This window comes from Marmota flaviventris, chromosome 17, assembly GCF_047511675.1.
Source record: "Marmota flaviventris isolate mMarFla1 chromosome 17, mMarFla1.hap1, whole genome shotgun sequence".
Classification (NCBI taxonomy): domain Eukaryota; kingdom Metazoa; phylum Chordata; class Mammalia; order Rodentia; family Sciuridae; genus Marmota; species Marmota flaviventris.
In genome coordinates, this window is record NC_092514.1 from 57165082 (window position 1) to 57192995 (window position 27914).

Sequence of the window (27914 nt, forward strand, 5' to 3'; positions counted from 1 at the left end):
GTAATGGGGATTGAATCCAGGGGTGCTCTACCACTGAGCTATATCCCCAACCCTTTTTACTTTCATTTTGAGACAGGGTCTCACTAAGTTGCTGAGGGTCTTGCTAAATTGCTGAGGCTAGCCTCAAACTTGCAATTTTCCTGCCTCAGCCTCCCAAATCACTGAGATTACAGGTGTGCCTGCATTTTTAAGGTCAATATACATTAATAAACTACCTGCAAATCACTACAGTATGAATAGCTTGAGGTCTTTGTCACAGCTGTATTCACGTGCTTAGGAGACTTCTGTGTGTTGAAGGATGAATGGGTGAAAAAACCACTTCTTGGGGTTGGGGGGATAAGAACATTAATCTAATTATAGTTAGTGTTGTTCTTAGAACTTCATACTGCTTAGGAAAAGAGATGCTAATTCTTTTTTACCCTGAATAAAGAAAAACTTGTAAAAACAAAATTTTAAAAAGCCAAGTACAAATGCCAGTCTTTAGGCCATGAGATTTCACTCAGATCTTAATATTCTTCTAATTTTCAAGAGTTCAGCCGACATCTTACATAAAATGGGATGTTGCAACTGATAGCCTGGTTTAAGCAAAAGGGATTTCTGCTCATCTTTTGCAAGCTTTGTATTTGGGGCTCCTCTCCGAGCATTCCCCAAATTACCTGACATTCTCCTAGGCTTGGATATCCAGTGTGTCTGGGCACAGCCAAATGAGAGGATGACCTCACGGATCTGTTATGCTTATCCCTATTTTTGGACCCCAGAATCATCCTCCCTTTTTTGACAATAGTTACACTGCTGAGTCATGCGTAACCTAAACCTGCATCTGCAGTTACCATGCTTCTTGCCAAGACCCAGGACACCTAGACAAGGGGCATTGGCAGGGCTATGGAGGGAGGTGGGAAGAGGCATTCTGGAAATATCGAGTTGGAAAGGAGACCTTGAGTTCAAGCAATCATCCAGGAGAGGTAAGTCCAGGGAAACCAAAGCTCGGGTCTGCCTCACTTGGAATCATTTAGGTATTTTAAAATGGGTGAGTGGATGGACCCATGTTCAGCTGCAGCAGGGAGCTGGTGTTAGGGGCGGCTGGTGCCGGTTCATTTGGTACAGTGGGGCAGCCCGAGGCGTTCGATCCCTCTCTGACTGGCTGGATTTTACATCGACATTTCCCGGTGCTGGCTTTGAGGACTGGCAGGTGCCTCATCAAAGCACTCCATGTGCAACAGACAATTAGGCAGAACAAATACATGTGAAGCTGTCTAAATACGCCCTGGATCTGGGTCTGTGAATTTACAATGGAAAATAAAGGAATGTCGGTTTTGAAGGCTGTCATCTGTCTCCTAGAAAGTGCCTTTTTATGGAAAGTGTTTTCAGGAAAGTTTTAAAGAGAAAGCATCAGCTGTTCATCCATAACGAAGGAATTACCAAGCGAGATACTTCATAGCATGACTGTGGCTGTTGCCTGATGTCCCCTTTTCCCCCTGTAGCTGGTATTTAGCTGGTCAAAAGTCTCTGTATAATAAAAAATGGATTTTCCAACTTCACTAGCAACTCTGCGTCATTATGTTAAATTCTGATCAATAGGATGTAAGCAAGAAGGTCATGAGTGAGTTCCAGGAAATGTCCCTAAAGTACAGACATGCTCCCTTCTTTATCTCTTCCTTAACTGGGGGCTAGAATGCAGATGTGATGCCTAGAGTTCAAGCTGCTGTTTTGGACTATGAGGGAGCATGCTAAGGATGGTAGAGAGAAACCAAATAGATGGACAGGGATTTCCTGATGACCTTGGAGCTTCTCAGACAGCCCTTGACAAAATTTCATTCATGAGATTGCCATCTCTTTGCAGTGTTTAATTAAGTGTATTTATTAAACCCATACTATATATAAATACAACATAGGGCCTGGCGCGGTGGTGCATGCCTATAATCCCAGTGGCTTGGGAGGCTGAGGCAGGAGGATCGCAAGTTCAAAGTCAGCCTCAGCAAAGGAAAGGCACTAAGCAAACTAGTGAAACCCTGCCTCTAAATAAAATATAAAATAGGTCTGGGGATGTGGCTCAGTGGTTGAGTGCCCCTGAGTTCAATCCCCCCGTACCAAAAGAAAAAGAATATAGGGGTTCTTACCCTCAGGATCCCATGAACTTGGAAGGGGAAAAGTTCATTTTTATTTTTATAACCTCAACTGAAAGTTAGCATTTCAATAATGAAGGTAGTATTAATAGAGCGAGTGATCATCATTAACAGATATTATCGGGTCACCATACACATATTACAGATATCTCCAAATATCAGTTCTGTTTACTAGTAAATAGAAATTAGGAAAGTTATCAAGCCTATTGTTAGATGTTGTTATTTAAGGCACTAATGAAGAAGCAAGTGGAGTTCTCTAGAGAGCCAAATTCTGAGACAGGGTTTGGCATATGAGGTATTTATTAGGTAGTGCTGTTGGGAACATCCCTGTGGAGGGTGGGAAAGGAGCAAGACAATGCAGAAGGAGACGTCCAGCTGCCATGCAGGCCCAGCGACAGACCCAGCTGACAACACAGGAATCCTGGAGCCAACATCGACCATCAAGGCTTCCCCATGATGAGCCCTGAGCCCCACGCAGGTCAGAAATTAGATATGGGCACAGCCTTAGAGGAGGCAGCTCTCTGCCCCAGACCATCTCTGTTGGATGACAGTCCTTCCTTAGCTGGGACCAAGGTGGTAGGTCTTATCCAGAAGAGCACTTCCCAGTTCTGCCTTTCCAAATGCATTCGGAAATAAACTTTTCAGTATTCCAGGGGCCCCTCTTCTTGGGGGACACTTAGAAGAAGAAGGTGGATTCTCCCTGTTGAGCTTCAACCCCTACAGCAGTAGCAGGTCTTGGGCCCACAATTCCTAATCATCTGCTCTGAACTCCACAGTTCATTCTAGATTCCCCTTGCCCTCAGCAAGCGTTTCTGCTGGTCTTGGGAATTACATGATCCCATGACCCAGACCATCTTCCCTGAGGGGTCTGTGACCTGGTCACCATGGGCTTCTACAACAGGCAGAATAATGCCTCCAGCCAAGACGTCCACATCCTGATCCCTGAAAGCTGCAAATGGGTTACCTTACATAGCAAAGGGGACTTTGCAAATATGATTAAATTAAAGGGTTTAAAATGGGGAGATCATTCTGGGTTATTTGGGTGGGCCTAATAAAATCACGTCAGTGGAGCAGGGAGGTAGGAAAGTGAGAGGCCAAGAAGGAGACACAACCACAGAAGCAGAGGTTGAACTGGTGTGATTCTGTCTGGAGGCTACCACTAAGGAACTCAGGCAGCAACCAGAAACTGGAAAAGTCATGGAAACAGATTCTCCCCTAGAGCTTTCAGAAGGAATGCAGCCCTGCTCACACCCATGATTCTAGCCCCATGAGACCCAGTTTGGACCTCTAGAACTGGGTCTAGATGCTTTGATGTAAAACCTTACATTTGTGGCAATTTGTTACAGCAGCAACAGGAAACTAATAAACTTGCTCTGGCTACGATTGATGTACCTGTTCCCCCCCCCCACAATCACAGTATAGCAAGAGAGGACCAAGAGGCATCCAGGTGACAAATATACCCCTTCCTGCGCCACCCCCATGTAATAGAAGCCCTGTTTCCTGCTTGTTATTAAAGTTAAGTACCCCTACCAAGATGGGAAATTTCCTTTTTGCCCCCTGCTGTCCAGAAATAAGAAACCCAAAGTGCTCAGCCTGCAGCCATAGATTATAGTCCAATGAGACTCTTGCCGTGTCCCCCTCTGGGACTTCTAACCCTCAGACGCTGGGGCAGTGAGGATGGGAAACCTGAGTTCTCGTGGGAGTTGGCAGAGTCGCTTCAGATTCCTTGGTTCCACCCCTGCATTTTCTTTGTGGGGCTTGCGTTTTGTAACCCGGCTGCAACAAATCACTGCAAACTCAGTGGTTTAAAGCGATGCAAATGTATCATCTTACAGCTCTGACATCAGAAGTCCAACAAAGATCTCACTGGGCTACAGTCCAGGGGCTGGCAGTGCCGGCTCCCTGGCTGGACAATCTATGGCTTTGCCTTCCTACCCTCTAGATCCCACCTGCATTCCCTGGAGGCCCTTCCTCCACCTTCAGACCATGTCTCTCAGACCCTCCCCCCATGTCACCTATCTCACTGTTACTGTAGCTAGGAAAGGACCTCCGTTTGTAAGGAAGCATGAGATTATAGAGGGATCCCTTGGGTAACCTACATGCTCCCCGACCTCAAGCCCCATATGTTTAATCACATCCGTGAAGTCACTTTTGCTCTATCGGGAAGTATATTTGCAGGTCTGGGGGACTCAGACCTAGACATCTGGGGGGCAGTTTTTCTACTAGAAGGTTGTAGAAGGGTCTTGGATTCAAGATGTCTGGAGAATTCTAGAGCATGGCTCCCATTCTCTTAAAGAATGGATGCTTCAGCCTTGCCTTCCAATTCTTTACCAAAATCTCCAGAAGCTTCTAGAAGGTGAAATACATGACACACTAGCGAATCCAGGCTCATGGGTCCAGTCCTGACCATCCTTTCCTGGGAAGTGGATCCCTTAATCAGATCCACGCTTTGTGGGATCACAGACTAGCGAATCAAATACTCAAAAGTCCTCAGATAAAGACACTGGGCTCAGGCCCTGCAGGAAGAAAGGCTAAATCATTCCCAGAACAAATGTCTTTCCTGTTGGGACTGAGCACCAGTCCTCCTGAGGTGGAGGGCTCCCAACGTAGTCAGCTTGCCAGCTCAGGGTCCATTTTGAGGACGCAGCTTTGGTCACTGCTGCCAGAGATTTGACACTCAGTGGAAGCAGCAGCCTTGGTACACAGGAGCCCATTCCAAACACAACTTGCGTTTTGTCACCACTGTGCTTCATTCATGTGCCTGGTCAGCACTGGAATGGCCAATGGCAGAAGCTAACTGGCATCAACGTTCCTCTTCATTTTGTCTTGTTGGTTGACCACTGTCTTTCCCATAGTCCATAGTTTTTAATGGATATTAACATGGCACAAAGATCTAGCCTGGTGCCCACTCCCATGTGTCATCCCCGTACCCAGACCACCTTGTCTCCAGTCTCCCAATCTTTCTCCATCCAGGTCCATGATGAGGCTATTTGCACTACCTGTGGGTGTGCACCGATCCCAGCCTTGAGCTCTTCTTTGTCCACGCAAAATGGATGACCAGGTATACTGCCAGAGTTCTGCCCCTTGCCAGAATTTGGTCTTGACGCTGTCTTTCAAGGGCACTCCAATCATTTCCATCCTGCACCCACATATCCAGCCAACCCACCCACAAACTATATGTTGCTATCACCTGGACCAAAGGAACCCTTCATATAATCATAGGCATGCACCAGAGAGCTGGATGCTGGTTTAACTCTGGTGGGCAGCGATGGTTGGGGGGATTGAGTTACCTCACATGCAGCTGGCTTGTGCCCCCTGGTGCTGCCCGTGATCAACCTCAGATACGCCACTTCCATCAAACAATGGATCCTTTCTAGGTCTGCCTAACCCTCTGATTTGGTTGGTCTGACATAACCCAGTCACTGAAGGGCAGTGCCAGGTGCAAGGTCACTTGGGATTCCGTGGCCTGCACTCCATTTCTCCCAGGGCACAGCAGCATGCTGGGAGTTGTTTTTCAAAAGGCATATGATCCTCCACTGCAGATGGCATGGCCTTGCTCCAGCACCCTGGGGACCAGCATTGTGACTCTCCCACTAGGGCACACTATGAGCACCACTCAGCATCTTTCCCATCACTGGCTCCTCTGGTACCAACAGATTCTGCTGGATCTAAGGGCAGGGCTGCAAGACCTCAGAGCCCTTTCCCATTGAGGGTCACTTAAAGCTGGCAGTTTTCATGTCAGCTGGGCCAAATGGTCCTTTAATAATTTTGTGCAGGAAATAAAGTCTCAAAGTTTCATTTTCCACTTGTGGCATCTTGTTGGTGCTTCAAAAAGTTTTGAATTTGGAAGCATTTCAAATTTTGGATTTTGGGTTAGGAATACTGTACAAGATGCAATAATTGGAGTTTGACTTTGGATGAGATGTCTTCATGTGCCACTGAACACTGGACTCTTACCGTGCTTATTGGTGTGCAGTCCCCCATCTTTGCAGGATTTATCTCCCACCCTCTGGAATGCATGGAGCTCACCAACATCATCAATGTCAGCTACTTTTTATTCATCTGACCCCTTAGCATGATTTCACTGAATCATCAATCAAGGTGATGTTCTGAAGACTGTCCAGATGACCCAATTCTCTCTCACCGTATCATTGCCAAACAGGAGACAGAAGCCACAAAATATTTTAACCAAGAAAAGTTCAATTTAAAAAAATCATTAAGTCTAAAATTATAAAGGTGCTGGCGGGCAGTGCATGGTGACAGACAGGACATCAGGAGCCTGCTGACCATCAGGGCAGAGTGAGCCTGTGGTGTGCAGTGCCAGGAGGGGCTCAGGAAACCACTCTCCAGGATGAGGGTGAGCCAGAGCCATCAGGTGCATGCACAGTGGAAGCTGAGGTGTCAGGAGCTTGAAGTGACAGCAGAACAATGCCGAGGCTGGGTGCTCATGTCCTCACTGGGAGAGCCACAGTGAAGTGGACACTGACCTGGGGCCAAGGCTATGAGCTCACCAAGGACTGAACGCTTTGAGTGCAGAGGGCAATCATACAGTCAAAACAAGAAGCAGCAGAACCCAAGCACATGAGAACCAGAAGGGAAACTTCTTCTTCCTGTATGGTCACTCTCAGGCACGGACAGGTGTTATGGTTTGGATTTGGAATGCCCCCCCAAATCTCATGTGTTGAAGACTTGATCCCCAGTGCAGCATGTCCAGAGGTAGGGCTTTTGGGTAGTGATTGGATCATGAAAACTTTGACCTCATTGGTGGATTAATTCATTCGATGCACGTGTCCATTAAAATGTATGGATTAATCCATTTGATGGAATAATAATCAGAATGGATACTAGGAGGAGGTGGAAACTGAAGGAAATTGGAGCATGATTGGAGGAAGCAGGTCCCTGGGGTTGTGCCCTTGGTGACTGTGTCTTGTCTTGGCCCCTTCCCTGCCCTCTCTCTCTAGGCTTCCCTGCTGCCATGAGCTGGGCAGCTTTCCTCCTCCATGCCCTTCTGCCATGATGGTCTGCCTCACTCCAGGCACAAAGCAAAGGAGTTGGCCAGCCATGGATCTGAAGCCAGGAGCCAAAATCAACCTTTCCTCCTTTAAATTGTTCTTGTCAAGTATTTTGGTCACAGTGTCAAAAAGCTGATTAACAGAATTGACAAGCTTATGACATCATGCTCACCACAAAGGAGGAAAGGCTCAGAGTCCAGATCCATTATCATAAAGCAGGTAATAAAAGCTGGATTGGGAGATGAGAGACAATACATTGAAAAACTGACACAGACTACATTGTGACAGAAGGTGGGAAAGTTAACATAGCCCTGGTGTGGACTGTAAACAAACACTGCCGTCCATTCCACGTGAATGTGGACTATTGGGAATCTGGTAGAAAGAGAAAAGAATGAATTCACTAACAATTGCCACCCATAATGAGTTTGAAACATTCATCTGTTCTATCAAAGTCACTACCTCTGTCTTGGGAGATGCCATGGGGGCTCCTGTTCTGCTGGGTTTGAAGTAGTATAGTGTCATTTAGTAGAATCACTCTTGTTCTCCATGAGCCAAACCAGTGAATTAAATGGGGATCTGAAGGGAACCACTACCCTCACAGCCTTCAGAGCCCTAGGGTGGCATTAATCTCAACCCTCCCATCTTGAGATGCAATATTATTTCTCATTTATCTTATTGATGCACTGAGGCTTCCCAACTATGTTAGCTCTATTCCACAAGCCAAACCAGAGTGCATAGTTGGATCAGAGGTGGTCCAACTGTCCACTACTCATGTGACTCTCTCAATCTTCATGGGGGAACCATGGAGAGGATGACTTGCAGGGCCTAGGGACCCACTGCGCTCACTGTCAGCCAGACCTTGGCCAGGACTCCATTCATCACACACTCCATTTATTATGGGGCCCATCTGTGGTGGGGCCTCCACGTATCCCCCACTTTAGTGAGAGTCATGATGGTACTTCAGGTCCCTGGGTATCAGTGCCAACTCAGACTGAGTCCACTGGTCCTTATGATATTGGGCATTGCCCATTTCTTGGTGTACCCTCGCTAGAGCATTGCAGCATTCTTCTTAATGGGCAGCCAGCCTTCTTTTCAATCAGTTTTGGATGTAAAAATGGACTCAGATGTGAAAACTGGGAGGGGAGTGTGGCTGTTTATTGGGGTGACTGCCCCACCTTCTTGATCATTCACCCTCAATTTCTTTTAACATGCACATTGAGTAGTGCCCTTTCTGGCTGCCCACCTCACTTGCCTTCAGTGTTGCTGTGTTCTGTTACCCATTTCCATAACCCTCGTAGGTTATGCCCCTGAGCAGTCACTCCAACCTTGTCAGTCACTATGCACCCACCTGGCTTCTGAGGTTGCCCCAATTGTGCCTTTTGGGATTAGTGAAAATACTCATAAGCTCTAGAAAGTGTACTCACCTATGCTTGAATAAAAGTAAAGGAAATAAGATACCAGGATAAAGAAACCGTCAGAGCTGCCCAAGACATGGGTATGGCTTCCTCTCAGGCACCCAGAACGCACTCCATCTCGGGACAATAAACTACCATATATACAAAATACTTTGGTCTCAAGGAAGCTAATTCTTAATATCCAGCAGGTCACATAGCCAACCTCAGTAGGTGTGATCAGGCTCAATAATAAGATAACATAACAGAAATCAAATACAAACAATCATTCTGGAACTTTTCTTTTTCTTTTTTCAAATTTTTTTTTTTAGTTGTAATAGGACACAATACCTTTATTTTATTTATTTTTATGTGGTGCTGAGGATCAAACCCAGCTCCTCACACGTGCTAGGCGAGCGCTCTACCACTGAGCCACAACCCCATCCCTCATTCTGGATCTTTTCTATAAACAATGGTGACAAGTTGGTATGGACCATCCCTGGTGTTTTTTAAACTCAACACAGAACTACACTGATTACTAACTTGTGAATGCTATTCTGGATGGGTCAGTACCACAGCTTTAGGATCCTCTGGGGATGAGCACAATGTTGCAACAAACCAGGTAAAATTAACCCTGTGTCTACACAGAAAGTTAAGGGCTACTCCTGGCCCCTATTGTTTTGGGTCCTATCATTCCATCGCTATCCATAGGCCTGACTCTGTGAGAACCTGTCTATCCAGTCCCACACAGAGGAGAGCAACTCTGAACTTACTGATGCTGGTGCCCTTCAGATTAGCACATTAATTCTGGCTAAGGAAGGACGGACTCTGAACCTCCCTGTCAGCTGGTGTGTTTTCTGGACTTTACACAGTATGTCTACTCCAGCTGGACTGCAGCCCAATGCCTTCCTACACCACCTACCAGGCAACTCTGGCATCTCTACCCCTCTTAGTGTGGGCCTTTGTTTTTTCCTGCGTCTAGGAGCCAAGTTCACACTCTCTCGGGGGGCAGAGGGGGAGAATCTTTGCCAGAGCGTTAAATTCTATATTATGAAAGAGAATGTCCCAAACCAACACAGTCTCCCTCTTCCAATTTCATGTTCTGGGCTCTTCGACTCAGCACCCTCAGGAGCCAGCCCCACAGGTCCCTCTTGCTCATGACTGCTGATTGGGTCTGGCAGCTTCATTTTCTCTCTGACTATGCCCGTCATGCCCCTGAATTATTCTGTGAATTAACCCTAGTCTATGTTTAACGGCCAAGCAGAGGGGAGTCATCCTGAAGAAGCTCCATGTTGATGTGGGAAAATTTTTTTGCATTTTCTTCAAGCTCAGGTGGGGAAGTACACTTCTGCAGATGCAGAGCTTTGAAACGAATCTCGTAACCCAAGATTTCAGGAGCGTCACCTAAGATGTCCCCATTTCATATTCAGGGTCATATCCTTTCCCAACAAAAGCTTTCACCTTGTCATAGCTGTCCTACCTGGATGGGAATCTTAATCTCTGTAGCATGGAGAGCTACTCCATTGGACTTAGCAATGGTCCCCCAATTACGTTATCTTCAGTTATTGTCTTCCCTGTGTTTCCAACGCCTGGCACATCACACTCACTGGTGCATTCTCTTCCACCAGGACACCATCCCCACTGACCAATTTAACAACTAGACTGCCACCTCACACCAGGGGCTATCTGTGCTCCAGTGTCCACAAATGACCAGGTCCTCACTGACATTCATGCAAGCAAGTGATCAGCTCTAAAACCCACATAAACATCTGCTTTCCTGGACCACCCCGACACCAACTGCCCCAAGTCAAGTTCCTAGGCAGCAGAGGTCTTAGGAGAGAGAATGTTTCTTAGAACATACCATCGACACCTGAAAAGGTGGGGACAGGAAGCAGGCCTGAGCAGATGAAGAAATCGAGCTATAATTCAACGACACAACAGCCTGGCCACCCCCCCATGGGGAGTTCTGGGATTAAAATGGCCCATCTAGCTTGCCTGACATGGGGTCAAAAGGACCTGGCCTTGGATCGCCCTGACTCAGGTGACTCTTGCAGCCAAGGCAATCCCTGAAGGTTTGGACAGAGGTAGCCTGTCTTAGAAGCTCTCCCAACAGCTGGAATGAGTCATTCCAGAAGGTAGTCTGGGCAGCATGTCCCCACATCCATCACACACCACATTGTAGATATTTAAGTACTTTGATAACTTTGATAAGGGTTTGCTTTGTAATCTTATATATTTTATTTTATGCATTTAAAAATATTCTGAGAAAGGGCTTTATCAGACTGCCAAGGGGTTCCATGGCATAAAACAGGTTAAATAACCTCTGATACAAAAGTATACAATGATACTTTCTCTCCAGGCTTGATGATGCCCATCTGGTGATGGGTGACTCAGAAGCTAAGGCAGGAGGATCACAAGTTCAAAACCAGCCTCAGAACTTTGTAAGGCCCTAAGCAACTTAGCAAGACCCTATCTCAAAATAAAAACTAAAAAAGGCAGGGAATGTGGCTCAGTGGTTAAGCACCCCTGGGTTCAATCCCCAGTAAAAACAATGCCAAAAAAAAAAAAGATTCCTTCTCTTTCAGAAACTTCATTGGAAATTTGGCTTTTATCTTTCTCTCCAAATTATCTACCCCTCCCTGCCCTCCAGGGTCTGCCAACATATTTACATGTCAGAATCTCATGATAGACAAATTCAAGGTCTTTTTCTATTTTCCTAGGGAAAGTACATATGGCAGAGACAGATTTCTACCAAATCCTTTCTCCTCTTCTTCCTGGGCCTGCGACTCTCCTACATTCACAGGTCTCCTTTGCAGTTAGGGATGGCCAGGTGTCTAAGTTCTGGCCATGGAGTGTGATCAGATGCCACTGGCAGCCTGTAAGACAGCCAATGTGCTTCCTCCTTCCCTTCTGCCGGCTGGACCTTGCAAACGACTCTGCCTCCACCAAGCAAAAAATAGTAAGGCCCTACAGAGCTGCGGAGCCTCAGGATGGAAGGAGCCTGAGTTCCCTGAAGCTCTCTCCAAGGAGGCTACCCACCACTCTGGAACACCACCCTGGGCTACTAGGGGAGTCATGTTTGAACCATTATATTTTGGGGTCCATTTGTTACAACACTTTAATAGCAGAGGCTCCAAATTCTACAGATCTGGATCTCAGTTCTAACTATATCTGGGACACTATTCAATAAAGGATTTGAAGTCCAGGGAAGGTAATAGATTTGTCTAAGGTCATACAAAATGGCTAAGAATAGGACTCCGCTCTCCTGCTACCTGACCCTTTTTCTTCCCTCTATGGCTATCTGCCTTCTATGGTCCTACAAGTGTTGTGCTGTATGTGACCATGAGGTTTCTATTTCCACAAGAGGGAGCAACAGGGAGGGAGAGAATGCGTTTTTTTCTTGGCCTGCATTAGTGAGCCATTAGCTACCTACAGTGATAAAATTATCTGGAATGAACACTCAGCTCCACATCACATACAGTTCAATGTCAGATCTGTTTAAAGTTGTTCCTAGCATTCATTATCTCCATTTAATACAGGCAAATGTGACCATTGAGTATCGGGGGCTACAGTGTCATCAGGTCTCCATTACACTCCATCTTGAGGGGTGAAAATAAGAACTTTGAATGTGGAAGACGGTTAATTTGTTACAGATTATTTTACGTGCATACAGAAAATAAGTTGAAAAGGAGGATGGAATAAATAACAACCATTTATGATTTAATGAATGCTATGTCAATCACTGTGTAAGAAATCTTGAATGCGTGTACCCACACACACACACAGATTTCTGTATTAGCCAACTTTACTCTTGTAAAAAACAGCTCCCAAAATCTCAGTGGCATATGCAACAAATATTTATTTCTTGTTCACATTATATGTACTTTTCTACCTGAGATCTCAGCTAAACGAGCCATGCTATGCAGACTGCCATTTTGGTGGTGGAAAGAAAGAGTCATATGGTAGAAATTTGCAACACCTCTTAAAGCTTCTGCTTGGACATGCCTACATCACCAGACAGTGATGGACAAGGATGTATAAACCCCCACGCAGAAAAAGGAAACTACTGGGGAAAGTAAAAAAAATATCAAATTTGCAAGACAGATAGTAATTCTACCCCTCTCCTCATTTTCAGAGAGGAAATGAGTAACTTTGCTAAGCTCCTTCTTGAGACTGGAAATACCCTATCCAATTGGGGTGATTAGAGAAGGCTTTGATAAAATTCGGGCTAGGGAGAAGGTTTGAAGGTTAGGTAGGAAGGATATTGGCGGATGGAGAGAAAGAGAGCAGGGACTTTGCAGGCAAAAGGAATTCCAGAGTACAAAGGTGGAGAAGTGTTCTGGTTAAACAACTTCCACTGGCAACAGTGTAGGTGAGAGAAAATCAGAGAGGACAGAGGCTCATGAGGCCAAGGGCTTCAATGCTGGACCAAGGATTTCACTTCACTTAGGAGGCCATGAGAAGCTTTTTGCTATTTGAGCAAGAGTCTGCGTGACATTTTAGTTAGCTTTTATCACTGTGTCCAAAATACCTGATGAGAAACAATGTAGAGCCAGGCACTGTGATGCATGCCTGTAATCCCAGTGACTCAGAAAGCTGAGGCAGAAGGATCACAAGTTTGAGGCCAGCCTCAGCAACTTGTCTTAAAATAAAAATTAAAAGAAAAAAAAGACTAGATTATAGCTCAGTGGTAAAGCACCCCTCGGTTCAACTCCCAGTATCAAAAATAAATAGCAGGGCACGTGGCACACATCTGCAATCCCAGTGGCTCAGGGGGCTGAGGCAAGAGGTCCAAAAGTTCAAAGCCAACCTCAGCAAAGCCAGGCGCTAAGCAACTCAGTGAGACTCTGTCTCTAAATAAACTACAAAATAGGGATGGGTAGGTGGCTCAATGGTCAAGTGCCCCTGAGTTCAATCCCCAATACCCCCCAAATAAATAAACAAATAAATAAATGAACAATTTAAAGGAGGAAGTTTGTTGTGTTCATGGTTTTAGAGATTTGGTCTATGGTCAGTTGACTCCAGAGCTCTGGACCTGAGGTTATGGAGTATACCATGGCAGAAGACCATGGGGCAGAAAGCAGGCTCAGGACATCGCAACCAGGAAACAGAGAGGGCTTTCTGTTTCCTCACCAAAGACAAAATATAAATCTCAAAGCACCCCCGCTCCACAGTGGACAAATTATAAACCTCCAAAGACATTTATTTCCTCCAGCCACACCCTACCTGCCTATAGTTTAATCCCTATCCCTGGATTAATCCACTCATTAGGTGACACATCTCATAATCTGATCTTTCACCTCTGAAAATGCTTGCATCATCTCACACATGAGCTTTTGGCGGACACCACATATCTAAACCATAACACATAATTAAAAGCATCTCTTCTGAAGTCTGATCAAACTAGAGGACACAGATGGCCTAAGAGAGGGAGACATTGAGAGCAAGGAAACCAGTAAGGTCCTACATGGCCAGAACCAACATAGGGGTCTAGAAGCAAGGTAGTGTCAGCTGAAACAACAGCAAGCTCAATTCCAGAAACTCAAACCTGTGGCTCCACCTCCATCACCCATATGAATAAAGCCTTTTTTTTTTTTTTTGCGGTATCTGGGAATTGAACCCAGAGCCTCGCGCATGTGCAAGCATTTTTGATTACTTGCTCTTATGTTATTTTGTAATACACATCTCTCTTTTTTTTTAATAATAAAAAGGCCATACAAATTAAGGCCTCAAGATAAGTTCCCCTCTCCGTAGGAGATAACCAACCCCAAGCCCCCAACCCCGCCCCCCCATACTCCCCCATACACGGAGAGTCTCCCACCTCCAGGGCATCAATGGAGATATTAGAAAGCTAAAGCCAAAGCCCAGGGCCTGGGCGACTGGGAGAACCAGTGTCACTAGTGTTTCAGTCTGAGGCATGTCATCCAGATGACCATCTACAGCAGATACTTAAAAATCCAGATCTCAAGCTTTACTTACAGTGTAAAAAGCGTTTCAACAAACGAGATAAAAATAACCGCGTATGTGAAAATGCTTTGCACGTGTTAAGCATCATTTGAACTTCATCTAATTTAAATTTTTCCTCTAGGGTCATAGTTAAATACATAATAGATGCAAATGTTCCTAACACTGTATTACAACCCAGTTGGCATGCTTTTAGGATTATGTGTTAAGGAAAGAATTCACTTCTGTAATAAGGGAAAAGGTGGGAAACGACGAGTAAGGGAAGCGCCGAAGGGGAAGTGGTCTCCAACCTGGAGGTTTCGGGCACTGGGCTGGGGGAGGCCTCGAGGTGTGGGGTGGACAGAGGAGTCCGCTAGGTGGAAACCCGCCCAGGGGCTCTATAAGATAGAGGACACTGCCCTCGGCTGACAGAAAGGAAAGGGACAGCAGACCCTGCGGACCCCGAGGGAGGAGACCCCTCCGACAAGACAAAGGCTGCGTCCACCGGAGACCGAGAGTGCGCGTGCGCCACGCAGCGCGCGTGCGCGCGGCGGTCAGCACCGCGGCCCGAGGCGTGGCGGGAGTAGGACCAAGGAAGGGAAGCGCCGAGAGGAGCCAGCCAGAAGGCGCGGAAGGGCCGAGCGGTAGGGCGCTCGCGCGCGCCCTCTGGCGGCCGGAGGGAAAGGCGCTGGGAAGGCCTTAACTGCCCGCCCCTCCCCTGAGGAGGCTCGCGCTCCCGCTGCTCGCGCCTGCGCCGCCCGCCGGCCTCGGGAACGCGCCCTCTCGCTGGCGCGCGCGCTCGCTGTCACCGCCACCCACCAGCTCCAGCACCCGCAGCCGCGACGCCGCCACCGCCCACCTTCTGCCGCCGCCGCCACAGCCACCCTTTCCTCCACTGTCCTCTTCTGTCCTCGCTTTCTGTCGACCATCAGGTAAGCACCGAGGCTCCGAAATCTGCCTCCGGGTCCCCTCCACTGTATCCCCCGCCGCTGCCCCTTGCCCCAGAGATGGATTTAACGCGCTGGGCATCAGTCCGGGGCCACGGCGGGGGGCCCTCCCTGCGCCATCGGTGCTCCGGGGCTGGGACTAGGGCGGCTTGGAAATGCACGCGTGCAAGGGATGCACGCGCGCGTGTGAGGGCGTATGTCTATGTGTTCGTGTGTGCTGGGGGGTCCTCAAGACTCGCTTCGCGCAAACCACAGGGTGGGGCGCGAATGGCGGTGACCTGGAAGAGGGGGCTGCTCAGCACTCTCGATCTCATCCTTTTGCCGCAATGGGCGTGGGTCTCTGTGTGTGTGTGGCATGCGGCTCAATGACGACCCTCAAAACCGAACCTGAAATCCAATTTCTTTGCTCCTGTTTGCCATCAGCCCTAAGGAAGATATGGATCGGGTTCTAGAAAAGATGATTCCCGACATACCTTTCCCTACGCCCCTACCCCTGGCAGCGATACGATACCCACTGGGCCCTTACTGCCCTTGATTAAGGCGGTGGCTCGCCCCCTCCCCTTTTCCTCCTTCAAAAATCCGCAGGGGACATTTGGGGGCTGGGAGGGATTGGGGAGATGGGGAGGGGTCCAGGCGCTGTCACTTTAGCTGCCCTTCCCCCTGCGCGCGCCTGGTAGCCGAGACGAGACAAGCGCCGTGCCCGAGAAAAGACAGTACATGGATCCCAGTGTGGAAGCTTGAAATGGCAGGGGTCACCTGGCCTTGCGATGTTCGGGAGACTCGGCGGCCACGGCTCCCTGTTCACGGGCGCGCACAGCCACAGCCCTGCACAGACGGGCGCGGGGGTTGCAGGTGCATTTCGGGGCGGGTTCCTTTCTCTGTGCTCTGAGCCTGGCGCCCCGCGTGTGCGCTCTCTGCCGGAGGCGCGGGGCTGGCGCGTAGGGCTCGCCCCTCACTGCGGCAGTGGGTGTGGACCTGGGTGGGCGAGGAGGGGGAGGGCAGGCTGTGCCTCCTCCCACTCCCACCCTCCTCATTTTTTCCCCCTCCGAACGCGAGGTGCCATCTTTTTGCGGCATGTCACGTCTTTATCGTACCATGCCAAGTCGGGTGGCCGGTTTTCGGAGGACAGGACAGGGACTGGAATTGAAGAAGAGAAGGGCAATGAGCTCTGAAATCTTGACGTTTGGGGTTGCGGGCGTAGGCACTGGGGTCGTTCACTGGGGTCTTTTAAGGGAGCTCGCTGCTTTGTTCTTAGAGGTTAGGTGATCTGCGATCTGCGCTCCCAGCCCTGTTCTTTGCTTTTGCTCTAAGAGGGTACTTAGCTACCCCACCTCCAGCAAGTCCCCTATTTTTTCACCCCTAATTTCTGACCCTTTTGTTGAATCTAGGGATTTGCTTGGATCGATGAACTCGAGTCACAGCCTGCAGGGCACGCACAGAACGGGCGTGACTCGGAGCAGCCCCCTCCCGGAATTCCGCCCAGCGCCAGGAGGCGTCAGTCGGGCCAAAGGGGTGGGATTTGAGGTCTTGGCGCGCGGGGCGGGTAGCCAGAGAAGGACCACAAGCCCCCCTACATCCCTAGCTCCCTAGAGGCTGCACCCCACCAGGTTTCCAGCTAGGGGCGCTGATCACACCCACGGATGGGAGGAGATCGCAGATGGCCCCTCCCTCCTTTACTCCCAGTTGCTTGCCCAGCGGGAGGAAGTGAGGAGGGGCCTGGAGGTTCCCTCAGGTGCTGCGGCCACACCCATCTTTCCGAGCCCACTGGGAGGTGGGCAGCTTGTGGGGGTTGCCGTGGGAACCACAGGCGTCCGGAGGAGGAACCTCGTTACATTGCCCCGCCCCCTTGCCCTAGGATATTGAGGACCTTGGGGTAAGGCTGCCTAGCCGGGTTGGCCTCCCGGCGGCAAAAGAAGGAGACCCGAGGCCTGACCTGTGGCTCATTTAATAGGTCCGTCGGCCACAACTACCTAGATAGGCGTCCTTGGTGTATTTTTATTATTATGAGCGTGCTAATTAGTATTATTTCATTAATGTTATTTATCTTAGGTGTGGGATTTTTCACTTAAGAGTTGGAGTTCACTGTCACCCTTAAAACCAAGGGGGAGGGGTCTAACTCCCTGCCAACAAGTCCTAGCCTCGCTGTACTGCGGTGAGCTGGGTCCACGAGGTTTTCTGGTTAATTCTATCGCGAAACACTGGTGCGGGGGCGCAGTTCTGAGACGGACGAGCACCTTTTGAGGCCGATAGCTCACGCGGGCTGCCTAGATTGTTCTGAATTTCTGGGGAGTGTCTTGGCTCTGGTGAAGAGCCCTCTCCGGGTCAGCTGTGGCCTCGGGGAGCCCAGCCAGCCGCGGGAGGGTTTCGGAAGTGACTGAAGGATCCATTCAAACCTCTTCCAACCGTCGCCCTCCGACAGAGCCCGGCATAGAATTCCCATCCCAGACGGAGGAGGGAGGATCTTGCTCCCGCCCTGGAAGAGGGAAGCGTGCGAACAAGGCTGCCCATTGCAGACTCTGGGGCAGAGATATCACCTGTCCGTTAGGAGAGACCGGTGGGAGCGAGAGCATTTACCCCAATGCAGGAACAAAGCACAGGCCATGCTTCTGTTATTTTGCTCCATTTTGAAATGCGTTGAAGCTTTACTGGGACGCTCGGGTCAGCAAGGCCGGGGGTCTATTAATGGAAGAACCTCAGGGATAGCGGGTGGCCCTTGGAATGACGATTGGGAATCTCATTCCTGGCTCTGCGCGTGCTTTTACCCTAGGGCTCCACCCCAGGAGCTGGAAGGATGCAGCCTTTGAGCTTATGTCCCGATAGTGGAGCAGCACATCGGGAACTGTCCAGGCATCCGATCCCTCTGAGGGCTACCGAGCGCGCGCATGCGCGCGTGCACTAAGCCTCGCGCAGTACCCAGCAGTCGGGGGTGCTCTTTTACGTCCGGTGACACCCCACTCACCCTCTGGCGCTGCGGAAACTGTAACTCCAAGTCCTGGTTTCCAGCTGGTTTGGATTGGAATGAATGATGGTGTCTGGGACAGCGACTACCCGTGGCCTCTCCAGACTGCCGCACACTCAGGCTCCAGACTCAGCAGCACAGCTTTGAGTTCTCTGTGGTCCCTGACTCGCCCCCTCAACTAACCCATCTTACAGCAAAAAAGGAAATGGCTTTCCTGTCCGTAGTTGATTCTGTGACGTCATGTTGTGTTTAATGATATTCCTTGTGTTTACCACATATGAATGGCTTCTCTGTTTCCCATCTCCAAACCCTCTAAATAAATAGATAGATATAGATGATTTAGTGCAGCACCATCCTCCCCCAGCTCCTGTCTCTTGAAGCTAATTCATTCCTTGACCAGTTTGCTTTCCCTAGCTCATGTGTTTACAGCAGTAACTTGGCTTGGCTTTGGAGTGCACCTTTGGACGGTTTGGGGGCGGGGTTTGTTGGCTTTGCTGTTTTTTTGGATGAGTGACAATGTCCCTGCCCTGCACAGACCTTGTTTGCACACACCCATGGTGGAAGGGTGTGGCTTTTAAGTGACTTCTAGTGTCAGCCACTCACTGCTCCCCCAACAGGAACAAAGGAAATGGATAATGCCTACCAATTGCAAGAAACTAGAATGGGTTTGAGGAGGGATCAGATTTATTCCCAAGAGGAAAAGAATCCTTTCAATTGAACATGGCCTTTGACCCACATGCCCTTGGAAGTCAAGACCAGCCTGGAGATGTGATAGGGCCCTGGTGCCCTTTGTTTATGCTGACTTTTCCTTCAGCCTTTTAAACTTTAGTTCATGCAGGTCATTTGTTGGAAAATTTAAGAAATTTTATTCCATCTTCCCTCAGCACTGTGGATATGGTTTGAGTATCCCTGAGTGTGGATATGAATATGTGCTATTTTCCAATTGGATGGGATAATTTTCCAACTGAATCTTGCATTCTAATATTTAGTTAATATCTTCCTTACTTCCCCTTTGAAAAATAATCACTCCAAAACAAAACAAAAACCACCCTTAGGGTCCTACAGCAGACATGCATAGCAGACATATGATAGATATCTTGTCCATACTCATTTAAAATCATCCTAGATGGAGAAATGGAGATCACGATGGTGGCAAAGAAAGTAGATTGGGAAGGCATATGTGCTTTAGTTGTGGTCACAGTATTGGGAAGGTGTTGGGATACATTCTATGCAGTTTGTCCTGGCTCTGTGTCTAAATGACACCCAAACAGCTGCCTGAGCCCCTAGTACACCTCCTTGCCCTCTCTTCCTCTGCTTCAGAGAAGACACACTTCTCCTGCCTGCCAATTTGGGGGTAGAGGTGCTCCTTCTGCAGGAGGTCAAGGCGGTAGAGGTGGGGACCCCACTCCCTCTGCTCCTTCCTGTACCTCAGCCCTGCTTTTTTCATTATTCACTTCAGAGATTTCTCGCTCTTCCACACCCCCAGAAGCACTTAGCTGCCCACTGCTCACTTGCCATGCATAGGAGTTAGGTGCTTCCACTAGTGACATGGAGCTGGCATTGGGGACTCCTCTGCAGATGAGGGAAAGAAAAGACTCCAACTCCACCAGCTAGGCTGCAGCAGGCAGTGGAACCGTGATGTTCCATTGGGGACTCTTGGCTGTTTCCCTATAAAACAGTGGTTCTCTGCTGGGACAACTGAGCTGTTGAAAGAGATTTTTTATTTTCACAGCTGGGGAGGGTGCTACTGGCCTCTCATGAGCAGAGGCCAGGGATGCTGCTAAACATCTTCAAGGCACAGGATGGCCCCCTAGACCAAAAAATGATCCCAAATATCATTACTGCCCTGGTAGAGAAGCCCTGCTCTAGAGAGTTACCCTGGCACTATTATCTCAGTTACATTCATTGCCTTCTAGGAAGCTCCAGGTGTTGCTGGAGGTGATCTCATTTAGTCCTCACAACCATGCCCCTGAGTAGTGGGTACTGTTATTATATCTGTTGCAGGCAGAGACACTGAAGCCCAGAGTAGCTTTATAGTGTACTAAGGCCACACAGCCAGTGAGTGGTGGGCCTGGGTGTCTGACGCTAGCCCCCACCCGTTCTCAACTTCATGCAGGTTTAACAGGCCTTTGTGGGCAAGCCTGGACCTCAATCATATATGACATTAACCCAATGGAATATTCTGACTCCAGAATCACTGACTCACAAAAGAACTTGTGTAAGAGTCTGTGATCAGAGCGTGGACTGGGATAGGGTTAGAGAGATGTGGGGTTAAAGCTCCAGTCTCTGAACTGGCCCTGACCTGAGACCTGGGGGGGGAAGTATCCTACCAGGGTCCTTAAACTTCTTCCCCAACAGCCAGGGTCAGGCACTGTCATGCCAAGGGACAGCCAGGTTTGACTGGCTCAGAGAAGGCTGGAAGTCAAAACTGGAGAGTGGATAGATTCAGATGAGGCCAGGGACAAGCGCTGTGTCTTTAGGGAATCAGATCCCCTTATTGGGTCTGTCCGTCCCAAAGGTTGACCCTCAGCACCCACCGATGGGAGCCAGCTCTAACCTATGGGTGCACATGGAGTTAGGTGGGTATAGGAAGCCCTCATGTAAGAATCCCAGGTCTCCCTCTGCCAAGTGAGCCCCGGAGGCTTTGCTGGCTGCCTGGAGCACAGGCTCTGCTGTCAACATTCCCTTATACTGTGGGTTAGGTGACTTCTCTGTCCTCAGGGCTCACTGCCAGTCACCCAGGCGGAGGCATGAGGCAGCCGCAGACCTGCGGCTCCCGCTCTCACACCACCTGTGCCAGCGATGGGACCATCATGCCTGTCTTGCCCTGTTGCCTTGCCAGAGGGGTGGCTGTCCAAGAATTTCTTTCTTCTCTCCAGATGCCATGCTCTTGCCACCTTTGCCAGGTTCATTTCCTGCCCAGATGCCTCCCATCAGAGTGGGGAGGCAGTGTGAGGCCCAGGACAGGCCTCAGCTCTTTGGGTTCTCTGATTCTGTAAGTGTGCTGGCAGAAGGGGCTTCAGCAAAATGCAGACTCAAATGGATTCAAACAGATTATCTTAATTTTGATACTGCAGCAGGCCTGGCGCTGAATCAGACTCTATGGAAGTCTGAACACCAGGCCATTTAATCCCCAAGAAATGTACTTTTTGCCTCAGTTATACAAAGAAGGCTTGAGTGCCTCAAGGGCAGTTGTGCCCCCACCTCAGGTCCCCAGTGCAGGGCAGTGTCCTGCATGTGGAAGCAGTTTTGCCTAATGGTTAAGGGTATACTCAGATCACTTAGGTCTGCTAGACATCTTCAAGGCACAGGATGGCCCCCTAGGGCTGAAGTCTCAGCCCTCCCAACTCCACATTATAGGACCTAAGGTGTTGTTCTGGCTCTAGGAGAGTTTTTTGGCATCTGTAACTTGGGGTATAATAGTATCTATCATGGGGTTTAAATGGGATCATGCACTGCTTGCCAGGGCTGGGCACATACTAACTGTTCAGCAAATAGTATCATTGACAGTATCCTCTGCATGGACATCTGTGATTGGATAAATGTACAGAGGTGCCTTTAGACCCCAGTGAAGGATCAGTTGTAACACACACATGACTACCCTGAATAGGGATCAGGGAAGGAAGTGAGCATCTGCCCAGCTCCCCTGGAGCCAGATATTGTTGTTTTGGTGAAAGTGGATCCCTGAAATCGTGCACACCCATGTTTAAATGTACACACAGAACTCTTGCCACAGGCAAGCAGAGTGACTTATCTATTGTCCCGCTTGTGTCTTCTTCCTTCCTGAAATCTACTCTGTTCCAGGAATAGACTGCACACTCCCTAACCCTAGCTGTCTCCTTCCCAGGAAGGATCCCAGCTCAGCATGCAAGGTCCAGAGATCTTTCCAGTTTACTCTGATGACTGAGAAAGTAAGGCAGTAGCGAGGGCAGTGGAAGTGGGGAAGCTTTACAAATGGAGTAATTCAGCAGAGTGTGGAGGTGAGGGAAGGCGAGCAGGGCCTATGAGCAGAGTAGAAAATGTCAAGTAAAGCCAACTCCTGCTGAGCTGCGTCTTAGGAACTCCAAGCATCCACTAAGCAGAATCATATATGAATCACTAAATGAGGCTTAAGAATTATTTTTATCAGCAAGACTGAGAATCATAATACATGTTTTAAAGTCATTATGACAGAATATCATCTTTAAATGGTGCGTATATATTTTGAACATTGTACTTAAATCCTATGGATGTGTGTCTGTTCACCCACCTTTTAATGCAGGGCCCAGGCCTTCTCTGAGTGTTTGGATTAAGTGGCTGCAATTTCTGGTGGTCTTTTTTTTTTTTTTTTTCTGCCTACACCACACTCATAATGTGTTATCTAGGTCTCTGGAGTTCAGTTCTGATGCTGGATTTACACAGTGGAGTAAGCTGGGTGCAGAATCCCTCTGCTATTTTACCGTTTTGGTTTTTTAATGATTTTTAACACCTCATTGGACAATAAAAAATCACCCACTTTTATGTAGTCTTTCTAAAGCATTCGACTTAATTTTCTTTAAACCAGTCAAGGATTTCATTCAGCGCTCATATTCCATCAGCCTGCATCTCTTTTACGTTGTGTGATTTTTGTACCAAGAATGGATTGGGCAGGTTTCTGAAGCACAGAGAAGCTTGGCGGTGCTGTGCAGGAGACGGTCCTGGCTGCAGACCTCAGGCCCTGTGGACCCCAGCCTTGAGCATTCCCATTTCCTCTTCAGGGTGTCAGGAGAGGCCTCCTGGGGAGACCTTTTGTGTGAAGTAAAAGGTGGGTGGAGACCTGCCCGCCCTCTCGGGGTTGTCTTCAGAGACCCAGCAGTTTTAAGTCATTCACACACAGTTCCAGCTGAAGAGGGTATCACAAAATTCTCCCCATCAGACGCAAAATAAATTTTCCCCTTAGGAAAGAGTTTCAGATCAAGGTCCAACAACTTACAAATAGTTTGAAATCAGCAAGTGAGAATTTAATCTAAAGCCATTGATAATTATGCTTGATTCACGGCCCTTCCTCTGGCCTTGTCCACCCCACTGCTAAATCTAGGCATCAAAGAGGAGAGGGAAGTGATTATCTCTGGTTCCAGCTGCTCCGGCTCCTCCCAGCCTATGGCCTGGTGTTGTTTTCCTAGGAGGCTGGTGATGCTGTCTTGGGACCTAGGTCGCAGTTGAACCACATAAGTACAAGGGTGCACTTTTATCCTCATGTCCTCCTCCCCAGGGATCACAGGATATTAGAGACCCCTGGGTCTGTACTTGCCTGTCATGTGATCTGCAGCCAGCACATAATGACAAGAGGGAAGTGCTGGGAGGAACCAGTTGGTGGAACCAAAGAACGGTGCCCCTCCCCTGAGGGAAAGGCCCACTGGTCCCCTTGAATTGCATCAAATCGTATGTGAAAAAAAATTGGGGGGAGGTGGCAAAAAAACCACAAAATATAAACAAAACAGGGGGGAAAATCCCACCAAACAAGTGGGGTGCATACTTTTCATCCCAGCAATTTGGGAAGCTGAGACAGAAGGATCACAAATTTGAGGCCAGCTTCAGCAACTTGGTGAGACCCTGTCTCAAATTTTAAAAATAAAAATAAACAGGGTTAGGGATGTAGCTCAGTGGTCAAGTACCACAAGGTTCAATCCCCAGGCCTGCAAAAAATAAAAACCACCCAGAACTATCCTGGACGAAAACCAAATCCATTTCTATCTTTGATATTTCAGATCATTTCAAAAGTGCTTATTTCTGATTGTTCTTATCTCATCCTCCTCCCATGACCTGCCCCTCAAAAAGTGACTCATTGAGCTGGCTACCATGGCATATACCCATTGTCCTAGCAATGTGAGAGGCTGAGACAGGAGGATCCCAAATTTGAGGCCAGCTTTAGCAGCTTAGGAGACCCTATTTGAAAAACTAAAAAAATAAAGCTGAGGATGTAGCTCAGTGGCAGAACACCCCTGGGTTCAATCCCCAATACCAAAAATAAATAAATAAAGAGATTGAGAGAGAAACAACCAATTAATTAATAATCCGATGCCCAATGCTTAAATGCCTAAGGGAAGCTTACAAATTAAAGAATCACTTTCTTTTGTGGTGTGTGTGTGTGTGTGTGTGTGTGTGTGTATGAATATTCACTACCTTATTTGTTACATATCTAGATTTTTTAATATTGAGTTTGCTGAAACTTGAATAGCATTCTGCTTTGGGGGTACATCACAATTTAAGCCCAGCAAAGCTTGGACGTGCAAATAAAACTCTATTCGACCTCCTGCTGCATTGAGGCCCAGTGAAATTCATGATGGAGACTCATGAACCTGTTCCTTTGGTGCTGCCCATAGACAAGAAACACCAGGGATAACATTTGGAGGAGTCACCAGCCCTCCTGCCATCCATTTGTCTTGTCTTGTCTTGTCCCTAAGACCAAGGGAAAGTCTCTGCAGGTCCCCAGCAGGTCCCCATTCTGCTGTACCCCAGGTGCCACAGTTTAGTCTGTCTCCACTTCAGAAACACATCAATGGATTTTGCAAAACATCCCTAAATCTGCTTGGATAATGGAGTCACAGACTCACTTGACCCTTCTTTAAACCTATTAATATTCTCCATGGATAAGCCTATGGGGATGACAGGCAGGCGTCCTGGGCACCTCTGTGGGGCTCAGGGCCACCTCCTTTGGTCCTGAAGTCCCTCCCCTTTGTGGCCTCTCATCTGTGCCTGAGAAAAGGCCAGCGAGGGATGTTGTCTGCTCCCTGTGGAGTGCTAATGAAGACTGAGTACATTGAAGTGCATCCCTTTCAGGGTTACTACAGTGCTATAGAAAATCATGAACCAAGGTTTGATGGTTGATGGGGCATGTAGGAAAAAAGAATTTTTTAATCGGCAGGATTCATGTTATCAGTTGACAATCTGGACTGAGTTAAAAAAAAAAAAAGACTTTTAAAAATGATCCAATATTTTGTTGCCAACAAGACTGAGTTACAGAAGGCAGGCCTTGCCTCACACCGTGTCTCTGCTCACTGGCCGCTTGGACTTGCTACCCTCTGGCTTTAATTGCTGACTTCCCACTTACCAACTAGGAAGCTTTTGGCAAAGATGAAGGATTCCTGGATCTCCGATCTTCTAAAGTGGGGATTATGCAGACTTCCCCCACAGAACCCATGATGACGTGGGCAGTCCCTCTTCTCTGAAAGGAAAGGGGGCTGGGGCTGTAGCTCAGTGGTAGAGCACACTTGCCTAGCATGTGTGAGGCCCTGGGTTCAATCCTCAGCACCGCATAAAAATAAATAAAATAATAAACCTGGCTTTAAAAAAAAAAAAAAAGAACTGAAAGGAAAGCATTCTCGAATGCCTCAATGCCTCAGAGCATCTCAGAAGTCAGTGCACATGCCCAGGATGGATGGCGAGGCAGCCTCAGACCAGTCTGCACTGGTCTTTTCTGTCCCCTTTTTAGAGAGAAGGAGACCCAAAGCAGGGTGCAGGAGGGTGGGTGGGGTGGCTTGAGCTTGACCTCAAGCAATTTCCAGCCCCTGCCAGTGCAGACTTCTCCGGAAGGGGGCCGGAACTTCCTTTTTGGCTCATGTTATGACCCTTGGATGGAATTTCCTGGGACCTTTTCTGTTTTCTCTGGGGTTTTCAGCTTCTTCCTGATCAGCTGGGGACTTGGTATAGAATCTCGTATTCTAATTGTGCCCAGGGGCAGCATCTCCCCGTGCTCAGTATTCAGCTTGAGATGGGAATCCATTATGGCAAGAGTGATTAAATTAAAGCCGGGCATTGACTTTGATGGTATAATATTCTGATAGCTCGTTCATCGAATGGCTTTGAATTGACTGGAACTGGGCTGAAGTTCATTTGCCTCTTCCCTGAGCACAGAGGGTTTCTCCAGTGTGTGGATGGGGGAGAGTTTGTCACCGTGTGTAGCCCGTCCCTGACAGTGGCCTGTTCCTCATGGCTGGGCTTCAGCCAGGACCTGGTTGTCCAAAGGCCCATGTCATTACTTCTTGGTAACAGTGGTGTGCCCTCATTACTGCCTCGTCCACTCACATGGGTCACAGCCTTCCAGTCCCCAGTACAGCAAAGCACACAGTCTAGAGCTGCGCTCCTCTTCCGCACCCTGGAAGAGATCCCTCAGTGTCCCCCCTACACGGGCTCTGGGGCCCTCCTTCCAGTCCCATTCTCACCAGAGCCAAAAGGGATTTAGGCTTTGCCCCCCCACCATCATCATGGAAACAATAATGAATTATTCCCAGTTTCAATTCCAAAATTCACATCCAGCCCACTTCACACACCACTTCCAGACTCCCACGGCAGCCCTGTCATCTGTCGTGTCTTCAGTGGAGCCCGAGTCCCTGATCAGGCTCTCCGTCACCTGCTAAGCCAACCCCAACCTCGCACCACCTGCCTGGGCCTGGACCTCTGCTCAGCCTCCCTGTCCAGTCCCACTTGCTGCTGCCTGTCTCTGCCTCCCTCTGTTTAAAACACCCATCTCTGTCCTCCCTGAAGGGGCTGCACTGCTCGTACTCGAGATCAAGGGCCTGCCACACCTGGTCCGGGCTGCAGTGGCTAAGACCTCATTGTCTGCCTTTGTGTGTGCAGGCCTCGTCTCCCCTCAGGATCTGCTCTGAGAGCAGAGACTATGTCCCCCGGGGCTGTCCTGTCCCCTGGGTGTGTGCACAGTCCCAGAGCTCAACCCACTTGCTCTGGATGAAAATAGTTGGGTACTCATCGATCACAGACTGTTGTCAGCCGTACATTACATTTTAATGAAGAAGGTCCTCCACCTACTAATCCACAGTTCCGTTGCTGTGTGCACTTGAAAATAGTAAAAAACACATTTCTTCTGAAATATTCTATTGTTGTGACTTTGCCCTGATTCAGTCCAACCTAACACACTTCCTGGTGGTCCAATTAGATTGGCTGAGTGAAGATGCAGACTACCCTTTATTTTACTAAGAACACTGCCTCATTCGATCCTCACTCTCCAGTGAGGAAGGGGGTTACTTTCCCATTCTGCAGAGGAGAACTGTGGTGCAGAGATGTCACAACTGGACGGGAGGCAAGGGGTGCCTCAGTGGAGGCATGAGCCCTGCCCTGGGGCACCCTCAGGCCTCCCTGCAGGCCCCCTCTGCCAGCAGCAGAGGAGCCAGCAGACTGTCCTGGTGCTAAGGACCAGGGATGCATGCCCTCCAGCCCCCGGGAACGGGTCACTTGTAACCAGAGCCTGGAGAAATTATTTTAAACGGAAAGTAAGCCTCCAAACCAGGCTGCCGCTTCATGTCGCCAGTGACGGCAGAACCAAATTTAGTGTCACAGACAGGTCCACACTTAGGAAGCAGAGACACTCATTTTTCTTCCTGCTCATGTAAAGCATGAGAAATGTTCACAGCCTCCCATTGGCTTGGGGGCCGTGAGGCCAAAGGGGGAGATGGGGGGAGCGGGGAGCGCAGCTGGTGTGTAAACTCAGGGAAGAGGAGGACCTGCTCCCCTCCCCGGCAGCATCTACAGGGAGAAATGTAATTAAAAGTGGGGCGGCTTCCCTG

General features: G+C 48.6%; 1 protein-coding gene across 8 annotated transcripts in view; it reads left to right on the forward strand.

Annotated features, from left to right (window-relative positions):
- The first annotated feature begins 15252 nt into the window (after positions 1-15252).
- Positions 15253-27914, forward strand: part of Mapt (microtubule associated protein tau) — a 95470-nt gene continuing 82808 nt past the window's right edge. For 4 of the 8 annotated variants that reach the window (XM_027921782.2, XM_071604057.1, XM_071604058.1 and 1 more), the window contains exon 1: positions 15256-15401. The gene's annotated coding sequence lies outside the window, so the exon portion shown is untranslated. Of the gene's footprint in view, positions 15402-27914 lie in introns of all 8 variants that reach the window. The other 4 variants (XM_071604055.1, XM_071604060.1, XM_071604054.1 and 1 more) reach the window with 2 other exon arrangements.